This window comes from Peromyscus maniculatus, chromosome 17 (genome assembly GCF_049852395.1).
Source record: "Peromyscus maniculatus bairdii isolate BWxNUB_F1_BW_parent chromosome 17, HU_Pman_BW_mat_3.1, whole genome shotgun sequence".
In the NCBI taxonomy this organism is placed as follows: Eukaryota; Metazoa; Chordata; class Mammalia; order Rodentia; family Cricetidae; genus Peromyscus; species Peromyscus maniculatus.
In genome coordinates this window covers 6,243,524-6,262,161 of record NC_134868.1, presented here as the reverse complement: position 1 = coordinate 6,262,161, position 18,638 = coordinate 6,243,524, and the positions used below count along the sequence as shown (strand labels likewise).

Genomic DNA, 18,638 nt, shown 5'->3' with positions numbered 1-18,638 from the left:
TGTTCTAAACATGTGTTCTTAGTGTCCTTAGGGGAAAGGCTTTCTTCCATCTCCCTCGAGGAGATACTGATGCTGCTGGCCTATGCCTTTAGGTACCCTGAGCTAAGCAACATCACACAGCAGGGTTTGAGTAACAAGGTTAAACCATGCAGTCAAAGATTTGGTAAGGAGTCTGGACCTAGGGCCTGTCCTGAATGGTCCCGTTTTGATGAGAACAGCAGCTGTGAGCAGACCTCCATCCAGGCCTCATGTCCTAGAATGGCTATAGAGAGGGCCTGCAGAGCCAAGGAAGCATGCAGTACTGTAAAGCAGCCTTTTTTTTTTTTTTTTTTTTTTTTTTGGTCCACAATAGGCCAAGGTCTGAAATATGAGTCATCAGATACATCAATCAAACAGTGCAGCTAGCCTCTTCCCACTCTGTTGGTAATCCTGCCACTGTATAAAAGTCCCCATTGGGTTGTTCAGGCAAGGATGGCACCTAAGAGCTATGTAGGAGATATTTGCCATGTCTTCCTCTCATAAGAAATAGATCATTATGGCCCATTTTCATTATGAGGTATGTTTAGAGAGCTCATTAAAGAACCACAAATAAGGAGGGGCACTAAACCCCTGTCTTTCCTAGCTGGCAGCTGGTGCCTGCTTGTCGATGACAAGCTCTCGGTTCACTCTGGGACTGAGATGTTACAGGCAGTCGGAGTGTCTGAGCACAAGTATCAGAAAAGGAGGGAAGCTCGAACCCCAGGGTATTTATTAGATAAACCTTGGTGTCCTGAACCAAAGGATGGGAAAGCTGGGGAGAGGGCATCACTAGACACAGAGATCATACCTCCCTGAACAACTCAGCCAAAGAAGAATTCAGGGGACAGGGACATGCAATCAGGAACATAAAATCCATTGCTTTATAGAAAATCATCATGCCAGCCACTTTTGCCTTTTGTCCAGGCTGATCCGACTTCTTCAGACCTCACAATAAATCTGTCTCCCCTTCAGCACTCTGAGTTCCAGGACTATTACTATGAAGAGGGCATTATTGCTTTTCAGACTCCTCATCTTAGGCCTTGCATGCTGACCAAACTTCGAAAACCTGCTGTTGGCTGCATGCTGACCTCTTCCCCTCTTACACTCCAAGTCCCCAACTACCAGTCACTTCAACTGAAGGAGCCAAACTCATGTTCTTCTGAAACCACATAGGCTTCAAAGCAGAATGTCCATGCCATCAGAACCCCCATAAGGTTATCCATGAGTCCACATCATGGTTGGGGAGCCTTGGGTTGCTTTCACCAGGCCAGGCCCCCACAGAATCAGGCTGTCAACTTTTCCTTCCTCTTCAAAGTAGGGTAAGAGCTAGTTTAGTAATAAGCCTGAGCTACTGGCCGAGCATTTATAAGTTAATAAAAAAAAAAAAGATATGACCATCTGTGGCAGCCTCAGAGCCACCTATCCTGATCTACAGCCTTTCTTCAAAGGCTACTTGGTCTTCCCTGTAAACAACACCCAGGAGATCTTGTACTGAGGACATGTTGACCACACCTGAGTCCCTCCAGAATCTGAAGCCCTCTGCCTATCCTGATCCATGGACTTCAGTCAACATGTTGGAAACCATCATTCTCATTGCAAAACCAATAACTACAAAAAAAAATGCTTTAACTTTAAACAAATGGACTGCAAGAAGTCAACTGAATTCAACATCTGTAATCTAAAAGGTTAAATTTGAAAAGATAACCACATCTTCTCATCATAACAAAGAAAACACATTTCTGTCTAAGGAGATGGGCCTCACACATAAATTAATATATGCAAATTAGTTTAGTCTATTTCTTTTGCATAAAGTCAATATTTCCATGGAGCACTAAATGTATCCCTTGGCATATTAATTTCAAAAAAAAAAAAAAACACAATGACCATAGAAATAAATTTCTTGGCACACGTGAGTTGAAGAAACACATATCTAAAATGTTATAGTTAACAGTCTGCAGACACTGGCTACCAGTACAGAGTAACTCTTGAATGCAAGCAAAGATAGAAATTCCACATTGATTTTTTTTTACCCATAATTTAATGCTGATTAATTGAGTCTGCCTTAAGTTCAGTTCAATGAAAGCAATTTGCTTACATTTCAAATGGGTTTAAAATGAGCATTTATTTATCTACTTGTTCCATAATTAGATGTGAAAAGAACATAAAAACCAAGAAGGCAGCAAAAGCAATGCAGCCCGAGGCAGCTCTGCCTGCCCTGTTAACTATCACTTTCCCAGGAAGGCACAGCACAGTGCCTGTGACACAGCAGGCCTTAATCGACATCTTATATAGGTAAATAAATCAATTATTTGATCAACTGCTTACACTATCTTAGGATGCCTTTAGCTAATTAAAATAATAATAGCAGCTGAAAGCATTTGGACATTTACTGCTTGGAAATGCTGTTTACTGTTAAGGAAACAGGGCCTGATAAGTTCAGCTTACAAGCCCAGAATAACTCGTCTAAATTCGGGTTTCTGTTGCTGTGAGTAAACATCGTAGCCAAATCAACTGGAGGAGGAAAGGGTGTATTTCAGTTTACCTTTCCACATCACAGTTCATCACTGGGGGAAGTCAGAGCAAGAACTCAAGGCAGAAGCCATAGAAACACTCTGACACTGGCCTTCTCCTCACGGCCTGTTCAGCCCGCTTTCCTATACAGTTCAGGACCACCTTCCCAGGCAGGAACCACCCATGGTGAACCTGGCCCTCCCATATCAATCATTAATCAAGAAAATGCCCCACAGGCCAGTCTGATGAGGACATTTCTCAATTAAGGTTCCCACTTCCCAAATTATCCTAACTTGTGTCAAGTCTACAAAAAAAAAAAAAAAAAAAAAAGCCAGTGAGGACAGTGGATGGCAGGGCCAAAATACAAACGCTGGTATAGCTACAAAGCTGCCCAACAACCCTATTTGGACAGCACTTCCCCAGCCCAGTTCCCAAGGCTGATTACTGGAACATGTGAACATAGGTGTCTACATGCACCTGATAAAATCTGGTGTTTGCCTAGCATCAGTCTCTCTGGTCCTGAGGGATTTCTCACAGTCAAGAGGCAAGGTAGAACACTGGCCCTGTGTTCTCAACAATTCAAAAGTGTCCCTCAGCGACTCTAGTCTGGCTTCTGTGGTCAATAACATCACAGGAGCAATTTCTCCCACGGGCAGGATCTGCAACATGGGAAACCAAGTCAATATGAGAACACTGCTTGGAAAAGAAGAATGAGGATAGGTGCAGCCATTTTACAGATCTCCTCAAAGCAACTAGAATATTTGGGTTTTATTGGCTGCCACTATCTGCCACCGGCTTCTCTTCTGGGGACAAAAGTTAAATGGGAAATTCCAACCTCTAAAAGCTGAATGGTTTTCATCATCTCTATTTTAGAAAAACCTCTATGTGCATGTCCATCTATACGCATGTCCATCTATGCGCATGTCCATCTATGCACATATCCATCTATGCACATGTTCATTTGTGTGCATGCCCATCTGTGTGTATGTCCATTCACATTCATGTGAATCTCAGTGTATATCAATTTAATATCCAACTAACTGAGTTATTCTCAAACCCACATTCTGGAACCCTCCATCTTTAAAGGGAGAGGTGTTCTGGACAAAAGCTGAATGAATTAAGATTAAAATTTAAGATCAAGGACTGGGGAGATAGATAGCTCAGTTGGTAAAGCACATGCCACACAAGCATGAGGACCTGGGTTCAAGCCCCGGCACTTGCATAAAAAGCCCAGCACAGCGGTGTACACTTGTGATCCCACCACTGGAAAGGCAGAGGGAAGAGGTTAAGTTGTAGTTCACTGGCTAACCAGCCTTGACAAATGGGAGAGCCCCAAACACAATGTCTCAAAAAAGAAAAAGGATAGAGAGCTCTTCGGGAGTGACACCAGAGGTTGACCTCTGGCCCCCACATGCACACATGTGCACATACCCAAATGCAGATATGTACCTGCACACACGCAAACATGCACCCATGTACACACACACAGAGAGATCAAGGTCAATCTTATTTCCCTTGTTTTTCAAGCCCTCCTAATTGGGAGGGGGTCTTTTTGCATAACTCTAAAAAGTTAAAAACATAGTATGTGTTTAATATATTTAACATGCTAACGATAGAGAAGTGGTCCAGAATAGGAAGGTTTTTTAACATGATGGCATTAAGAAAGGTCTCATTATTGCTGGAATCACTGAGAAGCGTCTTGTTTTTATGCTCTTCGAATGCATGTAGTATACGGTAAATGGTGTGCATAAATGTTTATCTATAAACCACAAGACTAGGTGACTATTATTTCTCAGGTCATTGAAAGTAGACAATGGAACAGGACTTATAAAGCTGTCACCACTGAATAAGTGCCACCATGGTAGAGAGAAAATATGAGGGTTGGGAGGTGAGCCAACAATCTCGATCTTTGCTGAATGAGCGCAAAGGTCACAGCTAGCTCCTTGCACACTGCAACCTTCTTTTTGGAAAAAGAGCCTCCTCTGAAAAGTTTATAATTATTTTAATGATACAGTTGCATCATTGAATGGTACCTTACATGAGAAAATTCTAAAAACACTTTGGAAAGTCCAAGTGGCTATATTAGGAGCCATAAACAGTCCTGGCTCCAAATTTAAGTGAAAACATAAACATTTAGTTTGAAATAGACCTCTAACCTATACTTTCCCTTGTAATCAGAGTCTATCTTTAACAAGGAAGAGACATTTTTCAAGCAGTCTTAAGAACACACTGCCTTCTCTTTGCTTCAGGGAAGAACTCAAATGTCCCATTTAAAAAATCTCCTGGCTATTTGTGCCTAATGCAGGATTTCACTGTGTAGCCTTCATAGGCTTTCTTTGAACTCACAAAGCTCCTGTCTTGGCCAACCAAGCTGTTGGAAAGCAGCTCGATACAACCCTAAGAATTATAAGCTCACATCACCACCACACTTGGTCCAAAATGGGGTTTCTGCATATACCTCCATGCTAGTTTGGCATTTCCCAGTCACCTGACCAAGAGTTGCCCAAAGATCCAAGATAGCCACTATCCAAAAGCACATCTGTATTAATTTCCATAAACTTGGCGGCTTTTTAACAAACAAAAACCCATGGACTATCTTCTAATTCTGGAGGTCAGAAGTCCAAGATGGACCTCACTGTCTGAGCTAGACTTTGCTTCTGAGGGCTTGAAGAGGAATCCATCCTTTTTTTTTTTTTTTTTTTTTTTGCCTTTCTCAGGTCCTAGAAGTTGCCTATGCTTCCTGGCCAATAACTCATCATCCCTTTCCCAAAGTCAGCAGCGATGGGCTGAATTTTTCTCCCTATAGCACTACTGTTCTCTGATTTCATCATCTCATCTTCTTTCGACTCTTTTTACAAGTCTTGTGATTATCCCATCCCCACCCAGTCACACCTTGAAAGATTTCTTTTGATACCTAAAGTAATATTACAGATTATGAGAATTAGGATGTAGCCATTACTGGGAGGCCAGGATTCTGCCCTTCACAAAACTGACATCTAATAAATAAGTGTTCATAAAATATACTCAAGGAGCTAAGGGTTCAAAACAAGCCACAGGCTGGGCAGTGGTGGCGCACGCCTTTAATCCCAGCACTCAGAAGGCAGAGCCAGGTGGATGTCTGTGAGTTCGAGGCCAGCCTGGGCTACCAAGTGAGTTCCGGGAAAGGTGCAAAGCTACACAGAGAAACCCTGTCTGGAAAAACCAAAAAAAAAAAAAAAGAAAGAAAATAAGAAACAAAACAAGCCACAGAGACAGCACTTTTCTGATATTCCAGGTACTGTAGTCTTATGGGCTTCATGTACAGAAATATACTGTCCCTGTGTAGCATGTCTGTGTCAACCCACGTTGTATCTTTTAGCTAGCAATGCCTTCCAGACCCAGTCTGCATGAGCAGGATGCTGGACTCTCATGAGTCTCCTCATCTGCACCTGTGTGAAATTGGGTACCTTGAAATGCTAACCTTGTTCACACCCCTGCCTCCATCTTCTCATCTCTGTTTGCTTCTGTGTATTTTGACCCTGATTCCACCCTAATCCAGGTGACCACTTCAGAGCAGAAATGAGTTCATCTGATAGGATGGACCGTGTGTCACTGGTGCAGAAATCCAGGCACTAAGCTATGGGAATTTCTTAATGAACTCTATCTTCCAAACCAGCTAGAGATGGGTGAGTTCCAGAATGCACAGCAATCCAAATCATTGCCCACGGCATGTCCAAAGCACAGAGGTGCTACTGGAAAGCAGCTTGATACAAGCCTAAGACGACGCACCATAATCTCTGAATTTTTTAAGGTTCATGAGGGGGCAGACTTGGGTTCATAGGACTTGGGTTCATAGGAAAATGAAGTATGGAGATTTCTAGCATATCACTTACCCTAGTCAACATATGCCTAGCCTCCTTCATTATCATCATCCCCCACTAAAGTGCTATGCTTTTGACAACTGATGAACACACTCTGACACATTTTAATCAACCAAACTGCCTACATTATATTAAGATTTAGTCTCAGTATTGAACACCCTATTGGTGCTATGGTTTGGCTTGTCAATCACAGATCTGTGAATTAAAGGCTTTGTTCCCCCAGGATGGCATTATTAGGAGCTGCTGTGTATCTGTAGGAGGTGAGCCTCAGGGATATTCTTGGGTTCTGGAGGACGTTGAAGGGGGTTGTACCCTAGTACCTTCCTGGAAGATAGAGTGAATGGCTTTGCTCTATCTGAGCTAGATTTCCCTTCTGAAGGCTGAAAGAGAAATCCATCCATTCCTTTGCCTTTTCCTGAGCCTAGAGGCTGCCTATGCTTCACACCCCTGCCATGATACACTGTTTCACTAGAGGACTCCAGTGTGTTATTATAATGACAGAAGGGGGACTATTGCAATGGATTGTGATGTGTGTGTGTCTATGTATGTGTCTGTGTGTGTGTGTGTTTCTCTATGTGTGTGCCTCTGTGTGTGTGTGTGTGCTCGTGCGCGCACGTATGTGCACATGTATAAACTTTGGCTCATGGCTTTAGAGGTGTCAGTCCATCACAGTGAGAAAGGAATGGACCCAGAGCAGCTCAGCTCCTGGCAGCATTTAGTGGTGCACCAGGAGGCAGGGAATGACCAGAACCAGAGGCCAAGCTATAACCTGCAAAGTCATAGCCCCAGTGACCCATTTCCTCCAGCTAGGCTTCATCCCCTAAAGATTCCGCAGCCACAACAGCAGCCACCAGCCAGGAAACAGGTACTCAAAGCATGAGCCAGGGTGGAATATCTCAGATTCAAGTCAGAGCACCTGGGGAATGTGTGGGAATTTAAAGTTTCCAACAAAATACTGGTAATTCTGCCCAATATACCTGGAAGTCAGAAAGCAGAGAAAGTGCATGGATGTTAAATGCATTGTAAATGTTTGAAACTGAAAGATAAGTGGGCTTTTTTCAATGAAATATAAGATCTTTAGAGACTGGAGAGATGGTTCAGCAGTTAAAAGCACTCGCCACTCCTGCAGAAAGCCCAAATTCAGTTCCCGGAACCCACATCAGGCAGCTCACAACCACCTGTCACTCCAGCTCCAGAAGGTTCTGATGCCCTCTTCTGACTTCCACAGGTACCTGCACACATGTGCACATATTACACATGCACATACATACACACAGAGCTAGACAGACAGATAAATGTTTTTTACAACATTTAATAAATCAAATATTCCTGCTGTCCTAAAATGATATATAAGAAAGAAAAAATGGCTAATAATAATGACAAAAATAACTAGATTAATAAATATGAAATACCCATTTAATCTAATTTTATAAAACCACTCCCATGAAATTGACAAAATACTTTCTTTTCAGGGAAGAAGTCCTTTCCCTTTGTGTATGTTTAGAATGCACAGCGTGATGTTTTGATACATGTATATATTGTGGAGTTACTACATCAAAATTACCATATTTTCTGGGCCAATAAAGTGTCTCCGTGTGTAAAGGCACTTTCTGCAAAGCCTGATGACCAAGTCTGGTCCCCCAAACCCATGAAAAAGTGGAAGAAGAGAACTAGTGCCACAAGATTGTCCTCTGACATCCACGAATGTGCGCCCACCTAACACAACATGAACACATACAATTTTTGTTAATTTTTAAGAGATAACCAACATTTTTAATCACTGCACGTGCTTACATATTTTTGCCTGTAAGAACATTGGCCAACTAGTCTCTTAGTAATTTTCCAATATATTATTGTTATTAGTTATAGTCATGGTGTATAAGCAGTTTGGAACGGTATGAAACTGTATGAACCGTATAATACCCTGTGAAAACAACAGAATAAAAGACAGAGGATGGAAAGTATGTCACTCAATGGCAGAGGCCTCCTTGGGACTGCAGCTGTCACAGGTCCATTAACTGCCAACCACGGGAGCCAGGGCAGACCTCCTTCAACAGAAGCAGTCTCCTCGGGACACCGAAGGGCTCAGGAGACTGGGAGCTAAGAAGCCAAGTTTCAAAATAAGTTAGAATTTGGTAGTTCTAAAGACTCCTAGGCAGCAACTTCAAGAACTTTCTCACACAGGTGGGCGTAGTGGCCAAGTGCTAGCACAAGGGAGAAGTGATTGTCAGCCTTTTTAACTGCTGGAGATCCTCGGGAAAAGGTCCTCCGTGGGCCCAGCCTAGGCCAGGCACTCATCCGGAGGACAAAAGAAAGCCAACACCTGCTTCTCAGTCCTGCTAGACACCACCTGACAGTAGAGAGACATAGTTCCCCTGACAGAAACTGAACGTTTTAGGGGAAGGAGATGATTGACAGTTTTAAAAAAGCAGGCCCTAATCAGTAGAATTGTGTGAGTTTTACTTCCACTTTTTAAGTTCCTATTTTCTCCCAGGTTTCTTGTAGTGACGATAGGTTATTTTTACCAAGTTAACCGTATCCTCTTTTCCTTCATCCATGGTAGAGAGCGCTGGTTACCCACTTCACTCCCCTTTCCCTAACACCGATGCTGGATTTCTCCCCCTCTTCTCTGCGGGTAGGTTGTGACAGCGCAACCAAGGTGGGCGGAACCAAGTTCTCTTTGATAGAAGGTGATAGAAAGTTCTGTGTGATGGGTCCAGGGGAGGGGGGCTGAGGGCAAAAGAACCAGCTCTACTTCCTTGCCCTCCTTACAGGTGAAATCTGCTCGTAACCTCCGCATGGCTTCCTGAAGATGTGCAGCACACTGCCCCGCCCACCCCTGCCTTCCTAGAAGACCTCCTTCACCCTGCCTGCTCCGGGGACATCAAATAGAAGGGAAATTAATGTATACTTCTTTAAAACTCTGAAGCTGGCTAGTCTCTTTGTTGTAACACCCTATCGGGCTTTGTCCTAAGAGAAGTGAAGCAAGAGGTGTCACGTGTTGATTCAGAGCCCACACCTAGGGACCAAACACTGGTTCTTAAATCTGTGTTCCAGCACTTTCCAGCCACACCATCAGGATGGGTCATTTAGTCATTCATTGCCTCGGTTTTCCCATTGGTAAAACTGAGCTAATGGCAGCACCTATCTCACAGGGTGGTCATGAGGATTAAAAGATGTGTCCATGGAAAAGATTCCTTGTAACTCGCAGGCAGGAAGCCTTGTAGTAATTTCTACGTCATTTCAAAAGAAGTCTCGCTTTTTGCAGTCATAGTTCAGCTTTTGGGAAAAAATGAGTACACACTCAGATCAGCCCTAAAACTAAGTGGCAAGTTAGGATCTTGGCTACAGGGTTTTGTGCTGCCAGTATTGTTGCCGCAATCACCAGAATGATGTGTTTGACAAATCCAAAGACGTCCTTTCACCCCAACACTGGTGGGAGCTAAAGTCAGAATTCCATCCTGTCTCAGGTTCTGTGAGTTTAGGTCTGACTCTTAATCTTATTTGCACAGACTTGTTCTAATCTGAGCGCACACATACACACACACACACCCTCATTGATTTAGGTGCCGCTTGCTCATTCCACAGTTCAGCCCATGATTTGTGCCTTGGCAGAATAAAGTACTATTCATTCACTAAAGAGGCATGTCACAAGCTGCATAAAAAGGTGGCTTGTTAATTCACTTCTTGAGTGTTAATACTTTCTTAGAATTTTTACCAAAAGTTCTGAAATGCTTTTAGGTGTATATTACTGCACTGTGGGGATAAAAAGAATCTAAACCTTTCCTCACCCCCAGAAGACTTAACTTGCTCACCAGCAAGACTCCTGGGCCATTCAAGACAAGATGAATGGAAATGGAAGTTAAAATGCAATCAACTTCAAGCAAGCAACTTGATTTCTAGAGCCTTGAGGTACAGAATAGATTCTTGAAAATGGTAATTTTTTTTATCTGCTTTTCTTTTGGTTTTTTGTTTGTTTGTTTGTTTGTTTTTAGCCGATAGAGTTCCCAAAGGCAATGAATACAATGTTCTCTCATTTTTCTCTCCCAAGACATCCCATAGATATCTCAACAGTTAAATATGACTCAGTGCGTCCTCTGAAATCTACTACTTTGGCAAAGACAGCCAATGATATCTTTTGAAAAGCAAGGCCCTTAGGTATGAGAAGCCAAGGGAACTAAACAACACAGAGCTCAAGGCGCCTCTGAGCTTACTCTATGCATTTATTCACTTGCTTGCTTGCTTCTTACGTGTTTTCATGAATAGTTGTAGACAACGCTTTTGTGGGAGTGGTTACCTACCCCTTACTCATTTCGGTATTGCTCAATTGTCTCAGGGATAGAATTGAAGATCAACAAGGGGAAGCAGTGGAAATCATAGGGAATGCTTCTGCGTTGAGCCGCCCGACTTGTAAAATAGGAGTTTGCTGACTCCTGGCGTGTTCAGGCACAGGTGGGCAAACTGGGATGCTGTGGAGACTTCAAGTACCAGATGGCCAGCTAGACTAGAAACAGTCGCCATCCATCCAATGGGAGATCCTCACATTGTGTCACCACACATCATAGACTTTCACTTAATTTATGGCACGTTAACATTTTTTTTTCTCCTACAGCGTCTGGTTACAGGAGTCGAGTCATAGGATGAAGACTGTGAAAAGAAAGAGTTGTCTGTTCCCTTCCTGGCCCTCTATCCTGGCCACACAGAGAAGAATGCTAAGAGGATCCTTGGTTTCACACAGGTTGCATTAGTTAGAAGAACGGGTGGTCTAAAGTCCCAGGAAGAATGTCACAAGCTCCCTAACAGCCAAGCAGCAGCTCCGTCCGGGTGAGGAAGCATCCTTTCTTCATTTCCCCAAGACCTCTCCCCATCAGCACAAGGCAGAACAAAGACTGCAAAGTAAATGGACCTGGGAAAGGAAAGATGCCTCAAGATCTAATCTGAATATCTCTTTGACTGTTAGTCCAGAACTTCAACAAAACTAACAAAATCAGGGATTGCTCGCTTTTCGGAGCAATACCACCACCAAGAATGTTAAAACAAGTAGGCCGCGCGTGATTAAAGCAGAAACCTGTGTGACCTTGAGTTCAGCCTTGCCAATACCTTCCTCCCATCCCCAAGCCTGAACAATGTCCCTCACAACCCACTGTACAGTTTTATCTACAAAGGAGTTTCTTCTAGATAAGGAAAGCAAGTAAATCAGCTCACTTAATGCATAAACTCAGCTTAATCTTCAAACCCGGTTGTAAAATGTGTTGAGTGAACAATGCGACTTCAAAAGTCACAAAACACTACAGCTATTGTTAAGACACTTGAGCACATCCCTCTGTCTCAACACCCGTACTTAAATCCAAAGTGTGTACTATCTTCTTGTCTTGTCTTTAGCTTGTGAGCTCTACTATGCTTCCTAGTGACTCTCAGTGAGATTCCTTCCTGTGGCATCATCAATATCCTCAGCTTGGCCACCAACTTATATCTGTAATCCCAGCATTTGGGAGGCTACAACAGGAGGATAACTAAGGCAAGCCTTGGCTTAAAGAATGAGACCCTGTCATGGGAAAAAAAAATAAATGAAATAAATATTCTCACCAGACCAAAAGGCTTGAAAGGGAGGCAGGGCACTCCTCAGATTACTGGTGACTGTACCGGGCTGTGTCTCCTGCTGTCACAGGGTGAAAGCAGGAGCAGGGAGGGTGATGTCACCCACCGTTCCTTCTGTGTACGGGGGAGGTAAAGTCCAAAAGAAAGAATGTCCATAGGGCTCATCAAAGTGATCAGCTGTCAAAGCCTTCAAAATCCTGCCGAGTCACACAAAATGGCGAGACTTCTAACCTCATCACAGCTCTTGCTGGCACAGAGGGCAGAAAAGGAACAACACATTCCCTGAGAAATAAAAAAATAAAATAAAATACCTACACGAACAGTCCCCATGCTCCCCTTTGCAAAATCTCACTATCATCACCCTTGAACCCCAACTCCCTGGGCCACCCAAAGGACTACGGTGGCAAGCACAGAACAAATCCTGGGAGTTAGGTCACATGACCCATATGGCAGCCCAGCCTGGGCCTTAAGAAGAAGGGACTGAAGAAAAACTAACAAACCAAAAAACAAAAAATGCTGCTGCTAACAGAATTTGCACACCTGCACGCGTAAAGAAACTGCTTACACTGGGTGACTGAAAACATTCTGCTGAGTTAAACCTGTGTGTGCTCAGATCAGAGTTATAATATCTAAGCAGGCTGCGATTCTGAATGGACTTGTAAAATAATCAACTGGAAGGTGAGCAAAACCGGTAAAATGTCTAAGAAAGGAGTAAGTAGGTCATTGTACTCAGCAGAGTGCTGTCTGTTCATGAGTGCAAAGCCATGGGTATTTCCCAGTGAACCAAACAGCCCGAGAACTGGAGCAAGCTGATCCCTCATGGTCCCTGACTGTCTTCCTAGAGCCAAGTGTGCTTTGACACTGTCCTGGGGTTTCATTGGCCAGTGACACTGACGTAATTCTCCTGTGTCCTGTCACGTAGAAATCTTGCACACCAGAATGTAACCTGCAAGCCCAAGCTTCCCCACTGAGCCCAAGTCATTGCTCCCCAGGAAGGCTGACCCTAGCTTTCCCCAGCCTTGCATTCTCTGTGCCGCCAGGACAGCTGGGAAATGTCCAGGGAGGGAAGACAAGAATGACTTGATGCATTGGGGGATGGGCAGATATCTCCCAGGATTTGATAGGTCTCCTCCATGGGGGTGTGGAGCAGATCCCTTGGGAGGGTGGTTCAGAGACCCTTAAATAAATGGGTGAGGAGCTAAGAGGCGACTCATCAGAGTGCTACTGTTCTTCTAGAGGACCTAGGTTCAATTCCAAGCACATGCTGGCTGCCTCACAAGCATCTGTAATTCCAGTTCCAGGTGATCCAATGCCCTCTTCTGACCTCTGAAGGCATTGTATTTCCATGCTGCACAGACATACATTCAGGTAAAACACTCATATGCATAAAATAAAAAATTAAATTAAAAAACTCTTCTTTTGAAAAACTGGATGAGGTTGTTTTGTTTCAAGCAGGAATTTATTTTGTTAATAAATTTGTTTTATTTGGGTTTTTAGAAACATGCTACATATATATATATATATATATGTATTTTTTTTTACTAAAATAAAAATGTTTAAAGTTTCTGCTTAAGTTTACTTCTTAATGAAGCAACTATCGGTGTTTTCCTGTTCATATCTGTAATTTTATATTAAGAGCTCAGCCAGCCAGGGATACATCTCTGAATTAGACTTTGCCTAGATGCACAAGATCTTAGAGTGAATCGCTAGTACCATAAAATGATACATCTAGAGAACAAATTAAAATGCTGTATCAAGGAACAACTGAGTGGTCAGGCTATGCTCAGATTCCATCCTGGCATCTTAGTTATGTCTGATAGGGGTTTTGATCGCCATAATGTGTGGACAATACATAGAAAACAAGACTGTTCCTGGAAATGCGGTATATTCGCCAGATGTTTCCTTAGAGTCAATTCTAAGTTTTCTGAGTTGAAAGAATCAGGTAATGTAAGTGAACATTGCAGTCATTTAAAAAAAAAAAACAAATAAGTCTTTTTAAAAATACTTTTTTAACTTTATTTTATGTGCATTGGAGTGAGGGTGTCAGATCCCCTGGAACGAGAGTTACAAACAGTTGTGAGCTGCCATATGAGCGCTGGGAATTGAACCCACGTCCTCCACCGGAAGAGCAGCCAGTGCTCATAACCGCTGAACCATCTCTCCAGCCCCACGAACATTGCAGTCTTAATCTGCTGTCTTGACTCGGTTCTCTCCTTCTAGAAATTAACGTGCTGCCGCTGGTATGGCTTCAGATGAACTAGTGCAGTGCTAATTGTATTCCTCAAGCTGTCTTTGATGGATGTTTACTAACAAGAAAGATCTGCACTCAAAAACATTGTTTTTAATTTCCTGATAGCTGCAGGGGTGAAGAGTTCTTAACGGCATTCCTGCAACAAAATACATCCATTTAAAATCAATAAGTGTCAGCTATGGTAAGCGTCATTTATCAGCTGCCATGAAGCACATCCCAGAACCAGTAGCTAGATTCAGAAACCATCTCTTGAAGATAAGAACACACAAACAAATTCTGACTCACTAGTAACTGACCTTTCACTTGATATTAAGTCTTCTCCAATGACTGAAAATTTAAATAAAAAGCAGCCGGACCTTCATGAGACTTCTTCCCAGCACCAGCAAGGACTTGTCTCGTGTGTGTGTGTGTGTGTGTGTGTGTGTGTGTGTGTGTGTGTGTGTGTGTGTGTGTATACTTATGCATATGGAGCAAGTGTGTGTGCATTTGTGGAGGCTGTGCATGTATGCATGCATGTAAGTGTGTGTGTGTATGTGTGTGACATGTTAAAAGAACAACCAGGTAAAATAGTATTACAGTTCATAACTTTATAATAAACCTGGAATGAAAGAGCAAAAAATGCACAAACTTTATCTTTGGCAACTGTGGTCAGAGGGCAGCATATAGCATAACCTAATGCCTCTATCAATTATGTCGCAGGCTTCACTTGCCAGTCAGCTTTGCCTACGGAGTGAGCCCCGGGTTAATGAGAGATGCTGTCTCAAATAGCAAAGTTGTCCTCTGATCTTCACACACACATCCTTACACATACTCATACATGTATACGCATACAAAGAAATAATTCCCTAACATGCTATCTTATAACTTTGATACACATTTGTTATTGTCAGTTTGTCCATTTTGAAAGTAAAACAAGTAGCCATCACAAATACATTTTGGAAAACAGGCAGGCAAAATGTCAACTAGGAAATGTGATGCTTATACTTTCCAATGGTTATATTACCAAGTGTCCCATTCTTCTGTTGGAGACCATTCCAACAGTGTTGAAAAAGGAAGGGTGTGTGAGGATCAATAGGTAGCTGGATAAAGAATAGAAATTTGGGGTAGACAAATGAATACTCAACTACCACCTACCTCAGAGTTTTGTACTTTGGCTCTGAAATGCTTTTAGGATAGATATCAGTGAGTGTGAGCTAAATATACATAAAATCTTATCTGTGTATTTTAATCCCAGAATTTTACCAAGCACCTTGTCCATCTGGCACATACTCCTTGCAACATACTCCATGACCATATCTGTAGCCCAAATGTCACCCACTGTCGATGTGAAATTCTATTTAGGTGTAAAAGAGTTTCCATTATTTCCCACTCCAAAGCCTTGTGCTTTCCATTAGAAAGAATAAATCAATTCCCTCTCTAGGATAACTACCAAATCAAACCCCATTGTCTCAAATTCTCAGTTCAGAGGCAGCAGCTGTATGACATGTGAAGTTGGATGCCAATATGGATTATCACTAACCTCCTCCCAGAGTCCCTAAGACAGAATTTTAATCAAAGGGTAACAATGGTGCTGCACAACATACTGTGTATGCTGAACAGCCTACATCCTTCTGCTGACACAGAAGCATCCTGTACTAAATTATGTATGTCATTTTTATGCACCTGCATGCACACTGACCTTCAGCGACAATACGAGATGATGTGAGAATTCTACACAGTGCTTCCCTACTGTGAGCAAAGACTAAGCTTTATTTGTCGTCACTAATGACCATCAGTTTTCAATTTATTTTAATGCACCTGGAAGTAACTGGGGAGGAACCTCAGTTATCACTCTAGATACCGCTTGCATCAGCATAACAGTGTGCATGCCCAAATCTGAAGGGCACATCCAAGCCATGCAGGAGGCCTGAATGTCTCTAAAAAGCACTTATGTCAATTCCACTAGAACACCAGGGATGCAGGTCCATATGCCCAACTCTGCAATTGCTCCTGGGGCCACACACTCAGGTGATAGCCTGGGACCAAGCTGGACCAGGACTTCAGAACTATAACCACCTGAGTCCTTTCTAATTCAGTATCAACATTTCTATATCAAAAAGTTTTCTCTATCAAAAAGAGATTAAAAAGTATCAAAAGTTGTAGTAGGCTCTGCCCCACACAGGAAAGCCACACCTTGATACCTATCAACTGTTAAACTAAATGAAATTTAGCCTAAAGCTACCTCCATACTTTGAGTCACTATGTTGCCATGGCAACTTCCTATTGAAACAACCTGCAACCCAACTTAAGGGTGATTCTAGCAGCAACTAGCCAAGTCTCGGGAAATCATAGCACCTGAGCCTCAGCCATTTACAGACAGCCAAACAATCAGGCCATTCCCAAATAATGAACTCTCTGAGTTATACCCACCTAAGCTCTTCCTGAATGTCACCATTCTCTAGCTATGAGCACTGCTGGCCACCATTGCTAGGTGGCGTTCTCTGAACCTCCACAGATCCAGGATGCTGACTGACTCCGAATAACTCTTTGCTCAAAAACTCTGCTAGATTTAACCTGTCTACATCTTGCCTTTTGACACGGGAGAGAGTTAGAAAATGACCCTCTCTCAATGAGTGTACTTTGGACTCGATGTCTGAGAGGTCACAAGAATATCTGGGGAAGAAGAAAACACAGAATCCCATTGCCAATAATACAGTAGACTAGACAGGCAAAAATAATCTGTATAAAATATCTAGTTACTGAAGTTTAAAAAAGAAACACAAACACAACATATGCACTTATATGTGTATGTATATGTAGCTATGTATATATATATATATATATATATATATATATATATATATATTCTATGTATTATAATGAACATTTGAATTGTGGTACCATTATAGGAAAAATAGGAAGATCTTCAGAGCCTCAAAACAATAGAAAATCAAGGATCCAAAGAGATAAGAGAATTGGGTTTGCTATTAGGGCATATACCAACCTTACAGCCTAGAAATCTGTTTTAGTGATCCAGGTAGATGGGACAGGAGACAATACTTTTGTCATACACTGGACCTAAAAGTTGCCAGAGGGATTCCATGCACAGAACCCTCCCTCAATAAAAACACAGTGTTAAGAACTGAACTAGAAAAATGTGGCATAAATGAAGAATATAGAATATTGCATAGCTCACCTATGGCTCCAGATATAAAAGTGAGAGGACACCCTTCCTCGATGCCTGACTAGAGTGTTCTTTCAAACAGTGATGGACTGACATTGACCTACTGTCACTCCAAATACCAAATATTTTGCTCTGAAGGACTTTTGAAAGTCGTAATGCTGTTTTCTGTTGCTACAATAAGGAATCTGAGGCTGGGTACTTATAAAGGAAAGAGGTTCCTCTAACTTACAGTTTTGGAGGCTGAAAATTCAAGATGAGATAGCCCCATGTGCTCTGCCTCTGGTGGGCATCATGTTGGATGAGGGACAGTGTGGCAGAGGAACAGAAAGGGGAAGGACCACATTTAGAAGAATCCAAGCATGTGTATGGGATGACCTTGCTTTAAAATTAGTCCACTCCTATGTTGCTGAAGGTGTTTATAAGCTGTATAAGTTCCTTGGTTGAATCTTTGGGGTCACTTAAGTATACTATCATGTCATCAGCAAATAGGGAAAGCTTGACTTCTTCCTTTCCAATTTGTATCCCCTTAATCTCCTTATGTTGTCTTATTGCTCTGGCTAGAACTTCTAGTACTATATTGAATAAATATGGGGAGAGCGGACAGCCTTGCCTTGTTCCTGATTTTAGCGGAATCGCTTTGAGTTTCTCTCCATTTAATTTGATGTTGGCTGTTGGCTTGCTGTAAATTACCTTTATTATGTTTAGATATGTTCCCTGTATTCCTGATCGCTCCAAGACCTTTATCATGAAGGGGTATTGGATTTTGTCAAATGCCTTTTCTGCATCTAGTGAGATGATCATGTGGTTTTTTTCTTTGAGTTTGTTTATATGGTGTATTACATTGGCGGACTTATGTTGAACCACCCTTGCATCCCTGGGATGAAGCCTACTTGATCATGGTGGATAATTGTTTTGATGTGTTCTTGGAGTCTGTTTGTCAATATTTTATTGAGTATTCTGCGCTGAAACCATCACTCTTGGGCATATACCCAAGGAATGCTCAATCATACCACAAGGGCACTTGCTCAGCTATGTTCATGTCAGCATTGTTTGTAATAGCCAGAACCTGGAAACAACCTAGATGCCCTTCAACTGAAGAATGGATAAATAAAATGTGGTACATATACACAATGGAATACTACTCAGCAAAGAAAAACAACAACATCATGAGGTTTGCAGGCAAATGGATGGATTTAGAAAAAATCATCCTGAGTGAGGTAACCCAGACTCAGAAAGA

General features: G+C 42.3%; 1 protein-coding gene across 8 annotated transcripts in view; it reads right to left on the bottom strand.

The window, feature by feature from the left end:
• The window catches only part of Csgalnact1 (chondroitin sulfate N-acetylgalactosaminyltransferase 1), a 329,328-nt gene that overhangs the window by 288,310 nt on the left and 22,380 nt on the right, over positions 1-18,638 (bottom strand). Inside the window, exon 2 of one of the 8 annotated variants that reach the window (XM_076553249.1) lies at positions 11,976-12,269. The exons of the other annotated variants lie outside the window; for them this stretch is intronic. The gene's annotated coding sequence lies outside the window, so the exon portion shown is untranslated. The remainder of the gene's footprint in view (positions 1-11,975; positions 12,270-18,638) is intronic. 8 annotated transcript variants of the gene reach the window in all.